At 40.6% G+C, this 12,005-nt stretch overlaps 1 pseudogene; it reads right to left on the bottom strand.

Annotated features, from left to right (window-relative positions):
• Positions 1 to 4,632: 4,632 nt before the first annotated feature.
• LOC111828401 lies at positions 4,633 to 5,419 on the bottom strand (annotated as a pseudogene).
• Positions 5,420 to 12,005: the final 6,586 nt, after the last annotated feature.

The following is a 12,005-nucleotide window of genomic DNA, read 5'->3' as shown; positions in this document are numbered from 1 at the left end:
AGATACAGAGGCAGAGCTGCCTCAACTGATTGCCAACTGCAGTGGGAAGGCCAGAGAGAGTTGGGGGGCAGGAGGGAGGGGAGTAAGAGATCAACCGAAGGACTTGTATGCATGCATATAAGCATAACTAATGGACATAAGACACTGGGGGGTAATGGAGGGTAGGGGTGTGTCAAGGGCGGGGGGGAAAAAAAGGACACTTATGTAATACCCTTTGTAATACTTTAAGCGAAAAATAAAAAAATATTAAAAAAAAAAAAAAAAAAAAAAAAAAAAAGCATATGTCTTGCCCTACAAGCGGTTCTCAACCTGTGGGTCACGAACAATGAAAATACATCCTGCATATCAGATATTTACATTATGATTCATAACAGTAGCAAAATTACAGTTATGAAGTAGAAACGAAAATAATTTTATGGTTGGGGGTCACCACAACACGAGGAACTGTATTAAAGGGTCGCGGCATTAGGAAGGTTGAGAACCACTGCAACCGGTTTGGCTCAGTGGATAGAGCAGGGGTGGGCAACCCCTGGCACGCGTGCCAAACATGGCACACCAGTAACTTTTGCTGGCACGTGAAAACCTCTCTTATAATCTTCCATTTACAATTTTTTTCTTAATATCGACTTTTTTATTTTTCAGATAAATTCAGTGTAGGTACATCTTAGATAAATAAATAATTTTACATAACAAGTCATCTTAAAGACCATAGACATGGATTGACGAGAGAGGGGAAGAGCAATTTCTATGCCTCTGCCTTAACTCTCCCTGCCTTCCTAGATCCGACCAGTGTTTTGGTTTCATCCACATACGCTTGTGAATCTTTGTTCTCAGTGATGAATTTTGTTAAGTCTCATAATAGGAGTAGCCTGACGGATGAAAGTAGTAGCTCGTGCATATCTCTGAAGGTCACAAAATAAAAACCTGATGTAAAATCTCTGTCATCAGTGATGCAGCAGCAAAAGTCCCACTGATAATATCAAATGGAGTCATAAAGTTTTCTGTTGGACTATCAGTGTACATGTATACATTAAAAAATAAATGTATTTTTCATCATCATATACTGTGTTTTTGTCGCTCGCATGAATTTTATTATTTCTTCAAGGTTCTTCACATACGTACACCTTAAGAGATATCAAGTAGGCGTAACATGTTCTCAAAAAATTAGGGTTGGCATGCAGAAGAATTTTGAGTCAGAGATTTTGCTGGTTTTGGCGCGCACTCACAAAAAGGTTGCCTACCCCTGGGATAGAGCGTCGGCCTGCGGACTGAAGGGTTCCAGGTTCGATTCCGGTCAAGGACATGTAATGTGGTTGTGGGCACATCCCCAGTGAGGGGTGTGCAGGAGGCAGCTTATCATGTTTCTCATCGATGTTTCTGACTCTCTGTCTCTCTCCCTTCCTCTCTGTAAAAAATCAATAAAATATATTTTTTTAAAAAGAAAGCATATGTCTTGAAGAGGTATCTGTATAGCTATCTGTATAGCCGCATTGTTCATAATGGCCAAAAGGCAGAAGCAATCCAAGTGCCCATAGATGGAGGAATGGATAAACAAAATGTGGTATATACATACAGTGGTATACTTTTCAGTCTTATAAAAAGGAAATTCTGACACATGCTATAACACAGATGAACCTTGAGGACATTCTGCTCAATAAAATAAGCCAGTCAGAAAAAGACAAATACTATCTGATTTCATTTATATGAAGTATCAAGAGGAATCAAACACTAGAAACAAAGTAGGATGGTGGTTGCCAGAGGCTGGGGGAGGGGGAACAGGGAGTTGCTGTTTAATGGCTATATAGAGTTTCAGTTTTGCAAGATGAAAATGTTCTGGGGATCAATTGCACCACAACATGCATGTACTTCACACTATTGAACTGTACACTCACTCAAAATGTTTAAGGTGTTAAATTTTATGTGTATTTTACAATTTTTTACATGAAAAAAAATGGAAAAGAAAATTTTTAAATAAAAGATGATACTTTGCTTTTAAAAAAACACTTAAAGTGCATGGCATAGAGAGCTTCAGTAGAAAGAGGGTATTGTCTTTGATTTTTCTCTTTCTTTTTTATTCTCTGATTGAGGACCATGCTCTTTTATATGTTCTGTGATCTCACCTAGGTATTTAATCAACACGGGAAGATTTTCTGGGTTCAAACGGAAACAAGCAATTGACTTTTTTCTGGGGTTGTTCAGGGGGCCCTGGGTGGGGACAAGCCCTGTGGGGAAGGAAGTGCCTGGAATCAGATATCCAAGCAAGGATCAGAGCACAAGTGGTGCGCTCTCTGTGGGGTGGCACTGGGAACGCTGGCAGCCAACCAGTTAGCTGTTTATGTAAATGAAGAGGAGCCATTCCAGAATCTCATCCCTGGTCCAGCAGTGGGTCACTGTAAACTCCCTACAGGCCATAAAGGGGGATTAAGAGGTGGTCAATTCAAGCACAAGAAGAATAAATAATATCCATCAAACCCACGGCATTCAAAGCTCCCATCTACCACTTCTGACAGCAGGGAACTGCCGGGACCTGAGGGATGCTGAGTGATATACTATGACACAAAGTTGAAAGAGCACAATAAAGAAATCTAATCATCGGGGAAGGGGCTATAAATTCCAAATACCTTGGAGTACACTTAACAAGCAATCTGCAGTGCTGACATAAAGGAAAATACAAAATTTTACTGAGGAATATAACAGTGCTCCTGAATAAGTGGAGTAAAATACCTCGTTCTCAGATGAGAATAATTAGTATTATAAAATATATAATCTCCTGCATTTTATTAAAAATTTAATGTAACTCCATTTAAAGTTTCAATTCCAAATTATATAACAAAAGAATAAAGAATGGAATTAAAACTCTTAAGCAAAACTAACTGAATGTAGTTATGGCATAATACTAGACAGATAAGTAAATGAAACAAATTCTAAAATCTGTGATACATCCAAGAATATATAAGGATTTAGAATTAGTGACACACTTTTAGAATCAATACAAGAAGAGTAGATTTTTTTAAATCCTCACCTGAGGATATTTTTTCCATTGATTTTTTAAGAGAGAGTGGAAGGGAAAGAGGGAGGTACATGCCCTTGACAGGGAATCAAACCTGGGTCCCTTAGGTACCACTGAGTCACAATGGCCAACGCAAGAGTAGATTTTTAATAAATGGCTGCTTTAAAATATTGTTAACACTGGAAAAATACAATTAGAGTCTTTACCTAACACCATATATTAATATATATTTGTATATTTCAATATGGATTCAATCATCCTATATAATAACAAGTCGCTGCACTGACCACCAGGGGGCAGACACTCAATGCAGGAGCTGCCCCCAGTGGTCAGTATGCTCAGGAGCTGCCCCCGGTGGTCAGTGTGCTCCCACAGGAGGAGCGCCGCTCAGCCAGAAGCCAGTGGCGGGAGCCTCTGCCTCGTCTGCAGCAGCGCTAAGGATGTCCAAATGACGGCTTACCATCAGTTGGACATCCCCAAGGGTTCCCAGACTGCAAGAGGGCTCAGGCCAGGCTGAAAGATCCACCTCCCTCCCCAGCACAAATCTCATGCACCGGGCCTCTAGTGTATCATAAAAATGCAATCAGCCCTGGCCAGTGTGGCTTGGTTGGTTGGAGCATCATCTCATACATCAGAAAGTGGCAACTGATCCATGTTTCTCTCTCACATTGATCTTTCTCTTTTTCTCTCCCTCTCTTTCTCCCTCTCCCTCTTCCTCTCCCTCACTCTCTTCTTCTCCTCCCTCTCTCTCTCCCTTCCATTCCCTCTAAAAGTCAATGAAAAAAATATGCTCAGGTGAGGATTAACAAAACAAAAAAAGCAGCCAATGAATGCATAAATAAATGGAAAAACAAACCCTTCCTCTCTCTGTCTAAAATCAATCAATACATATTGTTTTAAAAAGAACTCAAGTGACCAACATAACTTTGAAAAATGTTCACATGCATTACAATTTAGAACATGCAAATAAAATGAGATGTGAGTTTAGCCCATCAAATTGGAATTGTAAAAATGATAGCACAAGTGCCAATGAGAGTTCAAGAAAAGGGGCACTTCCAATACCTGAGAATGTAAACTGGTTAATCTTTCAAGGAGCAGTTTGGCAATCTGCTTCCAACATATACAAAAACATTTAGACCTTTTTTACCCAGCTCCCACCTTCAGAAAGATGTGAAGAAATAATGAGAACTGGGTGGAGGGAGCGGGAATGGGGTGGAAGGGGTCAATGGGGGAAAAGAAGAGGGCATATGTAATATTTTCAACAATAAAGATAAATTTAAAAAATAATGAGAACTTCAATATCTAGAAATATTATGAACTATGTAACCTGAAAATATGAGATATTTTTTCTATTGCAAAACTCCCAAAAATGTTGCATTTAAAATAAACTTCTTTTTTAAATGCGGGGGGAAAGAATGAGGAGAGGGGAGGAGGAGTGGGGGGAGAACAGTAAAGCAAAACGATTCGCTTATGAGCTAAGACTTCAGCAGTCCCAGAGGGGTTCGTTCGTATCAATAATCAGAAGGCTTTTTTGAAGGGAGTGGGGACCTCAGTCATTGTCATTAAAATTTAATGGTTTCAAACATTTGTGGTGGTAAGACCATCATCATACAAAACTCCACCTAGTAAAGTTTTAGGTGGCCGGTGACTGCAGATTAGATAGCTGGTCCCAATCCCTAGGAGAGTTTGAGAGCCTGGTGCAATCTGAGTACCTGGAGCATCTTGGATTAAATGTACAGCCAGTCCCAGCGTTTTCCCATGGGTCATTAACTCAGAGTTTCTTCATTTGACCATCACATTGAGCTGGCCACATTATTCCTATTGTTTGAGCAATTCAGGGTTTCTACTTTGAATTTGCTTGTAGGCAGAGACAGCAACATGAGAACCCTGGGCAGCCACTTTCCCTTTCCCATCATAATATGTATGTGTATGTGTATATGTATATGTATATGTATATGTATATGTATATGTATATGTATATTTAAAAATTCATTTCAGAGAGGAAGGAAGAAGGAGGAGAGATAGAAACATCAACGATGAGAGAAAATCATTGATCAGCTGCCTTCTACACTCCTCCTTCTGGGGATCTAGCCCTCAACCCGGGCATGTGCCCTGACCAGGAATCAAACCATGACCTCCTGATTTATATAAGTCGACACTCAACCACTGAGCTACACCGACTGGGTGCCTTTCCAATCTTTTTAAGTCAACTACAAGAATCTTTTTGTATCCCCCACTCTCCTAAGTTGATTGCTTCAGCTCCATTCTCTGTCTCTCTGACTGAGCTTTTGGGATCATCCCAAAGCATACACAGAGGCCCCAGTCCAGGCACACGCTACAAACCACTCCGGCAGCCAAGCTGAGTGCACCTGGATGAGTAAAATACCACCTCTCCTCTGCCTCACTCATGTCTTTAGGTTCTTCTTCACTTCTGAGTAGTGAACATGCCTCTGAAGAGGCTTTGTTTTAATTTTTTAAAATATATTTTTATTGATTTCAGAGAGGAAGGGAGAGGGGAGAGAGAGAGAAACAGGGGAGAGAGAGAGAATCATTGATCTGCTGCCTCCTGCACACCCCCTACTGGGGATTATGCTGGCAACCAGGGCATGTGCCCTTGACCGGAATTGAACCCGGGACCTTTCAGTCTGCAGGCCGACGCTCTATTCACTGAGCCAAACCAGCTAGAAGCATTTGTAGATTTATTTTAATCCATAGGGTAGTATTTGATACATACTGCTCTGCACCTTGCTTTTTTTATTTTAGATTAATTTATTTCATTCCTGCTTATAAGGAACTTTCTCATTCTGTTTTACCAATTTCACCAATCTCCTAAAGAAAGGCATTTAGATTGTTGCTAGTATTTAACTACTACAAATAAAACTTCAATGAATAACATTGAACATAGGTCATTTTGCACTTACATAAGTATGTCTGTAGGAAAAACTTCCAAGTAGAATAGCTATGTAAAAGGATATAGCAATCACATGCATATTGTCAAAGTATCTTTCCTAGCTGTTGCACCAGTCCATACATTTGCCATCTATGGGGGAAACTACCTATTTCCCCAAACTCATATAGTGTTTTATGAAATGTGGAGTCATTTGCCCATTAAAGAGTGGAAAATAGTATTAGTGGTGCTTTAATTTGAATGTTTCTTTTTATGAGTAATGTTGAGTATCTTTTCTTAGATTTAAGAGGTAATTATATACATACTTGAGGCCCAGTGCACGAAAATCGTGCATGGGGATGGGGAGGTCTCCTCAGCCTAGCCTGCACCCTCTCCAATCCGGGACCCCTCGGAGGACATCCGACTGCCGGTTTAGGCCCGATCCCCACACAGCCTGCTGTTTGATTGTCAGTCCAGTTGTTTCGGTCGTGATGGCCCTTGGCTTTTTATATATTAGGATATATTTTATGAATTGCTCATACTCGTTATTCACTTTTCAGTTGTGTTTTTGGTCTTTTCCTTATTGACTTGAGGAAGATTTTCTATTAAGGGAATAAGCCCTTTGCTTATTATTTAAAAGTATTTTTTCTGTTTTCATTCATCTCTCTTTTAACAGTGTTATTGAGATATAATTGATGTACAATAAACTGCTTATACTTAAAGAGTACTACTTGGAAAGTTTTTAACAGTTTTATTGGAGTACAATTGACATGCAATAAACTATCATATTTTAAAAATACAGTTTGGCTCTTTGCTGCATCTACTGCGAGGATGAAGACCATTGTCAGCAATTGGACTATGGACATCCCAGAAAACGTGGACATCACTCTAAAGGGACGCACAGTTACTGTGAAGGGCCCCAGAGGCACTCTGTGGAGGGACTCCAACCACATCAATGTAGAACTCAGTTTCCTTGGAAAGAAAAAGAAGAGGTTTTGGGTTGACAAATGGTGGGGAATAGAAAGGAACTGGCCATGGTTCACACTGTCTGCAGTCATGCACAGAACATGATCAAGGGTGTTACACTGGGCTTTTCACAAGGTGAGGTCTGTGTATGCTCACTTGCCTGTCAACATTGTTACTCAACAGAATGGTTCTTTTGTTGAATCAGAAATTTCTTGAGCGAAAAATACATCCGCAGAATTCAAATTAAAACAGGTGTTGTTTTCAGTATCTCAAGCCCAAAAAGATGAGTTGATTCTTGAAAGAAATGACATTGAACTTGTATCAAATTCAGCTGCTTTGATTCAGCAAGCCACAACAGTTACAAACAAGAATATCAGAAAAATTTTGGATGGTATCTATGTTTCTGAAAAAATAACAGTTCAGCAGGCTGATGAATAAGACCCAAGTTGTCCAACTATAGAAACTACAAGATGCCTATTGATTTGTCACACTTATTTGCAATAGTTAAAGATGCAATAAAAGCCACATATTGATTTGGGAGGGGAATAAATGAGTGAAATAAAATGCACAGTTTGGTAAAATTTTATCTATGCATACTCATGAATTAACACCACAATTAAAATAATAAACATATTCATCACCCCCAAAAGTTGTGTGTGTGTGTGTCCCCCACTTTTGCTCCTCTCAGTCTCCCATCCCATCCCCCAGACAACAGCAGGTCTGCTTTCTGTCACTACTAGTTGGCTTACATTTTCTGTAGTTTTATGTAAACTGAAACATGCTGTATATACTCTTTTTTTGTCTGGCTTCCTTCACTCCGCATAATTATTATGAGATTCATTTAATGTTGTATCAATAGTTATTTTTTATTATTGAGTAGTATTCCACAATTATTTCAAATGATTTTCAAATGGACTCAGAAAAAAAATAAAATAAAATAAATGTATATATATATATATTAGAGGCCTGGTGCATGAAATTCATGCACTGGAGGTGGGGGGTCCCTCAGCCTGGTCTGTGCCCTCTCACAGTCTGGGACCCCTCAGGGGATGTCCGTCTGCCAGCTTAAACCTAAAGGGAGCGGGCCTAAGCCAGCAGGCAGACATCCCTCTCGCAGTCTAGAACCCCTCTCTCCTTACTGCCCACCTGCTTGCTGCTCCCTACCACTTGGCTCGCTGCTCTTTAGTGCTGCTGCAGAGGCTCCTGCCACCGCCACTGCACTCGCCAGCCGTGAGCCCAGCTTCTGGCTGAGCGGCGCTCCCCCTGTGGGAGCGTACTGACCACCAGGGGCAGCTCCTGCATTGAGTATCTGCCCCCTGGTGGTCAGTTCATAGCAACCAGACATTCCATGGTTCAGTCAATTTGCATATTAGGGTTTTATTATATAGGATATATATACATACACACACATACATACATTCAAAGAGAGAGAGAGAGACCACTGAGCAGGACACTGCGATATAACTTCTGGAACCCATTCTGCTTCTGTGCAAAGAGCAGTTCCCCTGCATAGACTCCCTGTCAGTGAGAAGAAGGTGGTCACATGGCCCACATATATGCAACCCGTCAGTCCATCTCCAAAGCTCTGGTATCCTACCAGAAATGTGTGGATGAGGCAAGGGTCAGGGAGAGGGGGCTGCAAGTCTGGCGCTGAGTCATACCTGACATGCCAAAACTAGGCAGCCATTTTCTCCTGAAGAGAGAGCTCCTCCCTACAGTCTCCAGGCAACCAGTACAGCCATACCCAGACTACACCCTGAGTGATACAAAGGATACAAAAAAATCTGAATAGGCCTAAAGAGAGGCCTTTTGGTCCCAGCAACAGGAAACTGAGAAGTGGCAGACAGTACAGAAGATGGGATCTTAAACCAGCCCTCACAGGGAATTAAAACTCAGCAGAAAGGAACGACACTTCACTTTTTCATTTTTATTTTATTTTATTTATTTATTTTTATTTTTTAATATATTTTATTGAAATTTTACAGAGAGGAAGGGAGAGAGATAGAGAGTTAGAAACATCGATGAGAGAGAAACATTGATCAGTTGCCTCCTGCACACTCCTACTGGGTATATGCCTGCAAACAAGGTACATGTCCTCGACTGGAATCAAACCTGGGACCCTTGAGTCGCAGGCTGACACTCTATCCACTGAGCCAAACTGGTTAGGAGATTTTTATTTTATTTTATTTTATTATCTCTTTTTTCTTTATTTTCTATTTATTTTTGTATTATTTTTTCATCATTCTATTTTTTTATTTTATCCTTTTGTTTAATTGTTTTTTATTTTTTGTTATTTTTTTCTTCCCTTTCTCTTTCTCTTTCTTCTTATCCACTCATCCTCTTTCAACTTTCTCTATACTGAACTGAGGTCCTCCCATATTCATCCAATATTTTAACCTTACTTTCTGTATATAAGCTCAGCCTCTACAGATTCTGCCCCCATCCTCTTTACTGGGTATTTGGTGTTTATGTTTTGGTTTATCTGATTGTTCTCTGGCATTTTCTCTCCATAAATATTTTTTTTTCCTTTTTCTTCCTTTTTCTTCTTTTTATTTTCCATGGATGGAACTGGAGAGCATTATGCTAAGCAAAATAATCCAGTCAGAGAAAGATAAATATCACATGATCTCACTCATTTGTGGAATATAATGAACAACATAAACTGACAAACAAAAACAGATCCAAAGACAGAGAAGCATTGATCTGATCGTCTAACCTCAGAGGGAAGGGAGGGGAGGGTGGGAGAGATCAACCAAAGGATTTGTATGCTTGCATATAAGCATAACCAATGGACACAGACACCAGGGGAGTGAGGGCATGAGTGAGGGGTTGGGGAGCAGTGGGGGGGGGGGGGGATAAGGACACATATGTAATACCTTAATCAATAAAGAAAAAAGGATGAGCTATATGAACCTTTATGTCTTTTAGAGATAAATGCTGAATATTCACAAATGAAACAGTATAATGTCTGGATTTTTATTCAAAACTAGAGGCCCAGTGTACAAAATTCATGCATGGGGTGGGGGGGTGTCCCCTCAGCCCAGCCTGCACCCTCTTCAATCCAGGACCCCTCAGGGGATGTCCGACTGCTGGTTTAGACCCAATCCCCAGGATCGGACCTAAACCAGCAGTCAACATCCCTCTCACAATCTGGGACAACTGGCTCCTGCCTGATCATCCCTAACTGCCCCCCCCCCCCCGTTCTGGCCTGGTCACCCCACACAGCCTGCTATTCAGTTGTTTGGTTGCCCCTCACTAAGCCCCCTGCCAGCCTGGTCACCCCACACAGCCTGCTGTTCGGTCATTTGGCTGCCCCTCACTAAGCCCCCTGCCGTCCTGGTCACCCCACGCAGCCTGTTCGGTTGTCTGTTCAGTTGCAATGATGCGCACTGACCACCAGGGGGTCAAATAATAACACAGGAACTTCCCCCTGGTGGTCAGTGCATTCCCACAGCCAACCTCCTGTGGCCAACCCACCTCCCGCAGCCCCTCCCCCCAGCCAGCCAACCACCTGAAACCCCTCCCCCCCCCCCACCAGCTGGCCCAATCGGCCCCGATGGCCAGCCTGGCTGAGGGACCCCACCCATGCATGAATTTGTGCACCAGGCCTCTGGTATATAGATAACTGCAAGTTTGTTAGGAAGTAGGGGTGGGCTACAGATGCATCGTGATTGCTTATGAATTGTGGAAGCAGAGGGATAGCTATGTGGAGATTCATTACATGATTCCCTCTTTGTAGATATTTAATTGTTTCTAAAATGCAGAATTTTTTTTAAAAGAATGACAAGAATGGTTTGGATTTCTCAGCAACACTACAAACAAAAAGGCAATGGATTAATGGCTTCAAACTACAAATACTTAAACTACAAATCAAGTGCAAGAGAGGTGCCCCAGTAGATAGACTGGCCTTTGATGAATTAATGACAGTCTATTCACTGTACTAGGAAGTAGAGAATTTAGGTGCACATATGGGTGGGTTGGTACATTTGATCATGGAAAGAAGAGCTAGTTCTCTTCAGATTGCTTCTGACTACTTTAAGGAGCTCATAGTCTAGTGGGGGGTTTGGATAATAAGCATATAATGTTTATATGTGCTAATATAAAATAAGTTCTGTAACAGAGTTATGTGTAATATCTCAGGGGATTCCAGTCTTTGGCTCAGGAAAGCCTCCATGGGCTAGATGAGGCCCGAGATGAGTCTTAAAGAATGAGTAGTGGTTACACCAATGAAGACGGAAGGGAAAACAATTCAAGGTAGAAAGAGTGCCATTAACAAAGGCACAAAAGAATCAAACACCATGGTGTATAGAATATAGCACAGGACCAAGCACAAGAAAGCGTTCAGTACTTACTGGCATTAATTAAATCATTGGTGTTTTCAAGGACTTATCTAGTGTGACTAGAGACCAGAGATGAAACCGGAAAGTACTATGCAGCTGTCAGTTATCCAAGTGTTAGAAACAAGAAACAAGGTGCTGAAAACGATATTCTAGAAGAGATATTAAGGATCTGGAAATTTTAGGAAACAACCAAGATGGTAAGTTCCTTAGCATCTTAAGTGCTTCTCCTATTGATGGACTGTTACCCTTAGTCTTAAGAATATTCTGGTTGACTCATAGCTCACAAGTTATTTTTGAACTAAGATTGAATTTATCCTTGTGCTGATATTTCATTTGTTTAATTCAGCAATGTTTACCTTTATTTATTTATTTGCTAGTTCGTTCTACAAAAAAATTTTTAAGCTCCTATTTGTATAGACGCTGCTTATATAAAACAGTCCTAGGGTTGTTTGTAGTCAGGTAGGAGAGACAGATGGCAAATAAATTATGCACAATTAAGTATATCAGTGATTATTTTTATATGGCACAAGGTCTCTGCCATATCACACACCAGAAGGACCAAATATTTTCACACCAAGAAGATCAACTTCAATCTTAAAAATACTTCCTAAGTACAATAGTAATTTTTAGTACATATTATAAATAAGGGCCAAGAAAGAAAACTAATATGGTTTTTCTGTCTGTTAATTTTTTAAGAAAACACTAAACACTATTTATCTACTCATGAGAGGCTCTAAATTTTTATTCAATATGGGTCCAGGCCCTATTGGGATAGGACTTTGAGCGTAATAAAATGACAGAA

This window comes from Myotis lucifugus, unplaced genomic scaffold (genome assembly GCF_000147115.1).
Source record: "Myotis lucifugus unplaced genomic scaffold, Myoluc2.0 scaffold_353, whole genome shotgun sequence".
NCBI lineage: Eukaryota > Metazoa > Chordata > Mammalia > Chiroptera > Vespertilionidae > Myotis > Myotis lucifugus.
The sequence above is the reverse complement of the archived record's forward strand: the minus strand, read 5'-3'. Positions and strand labels throughout refer to the sequence as shown.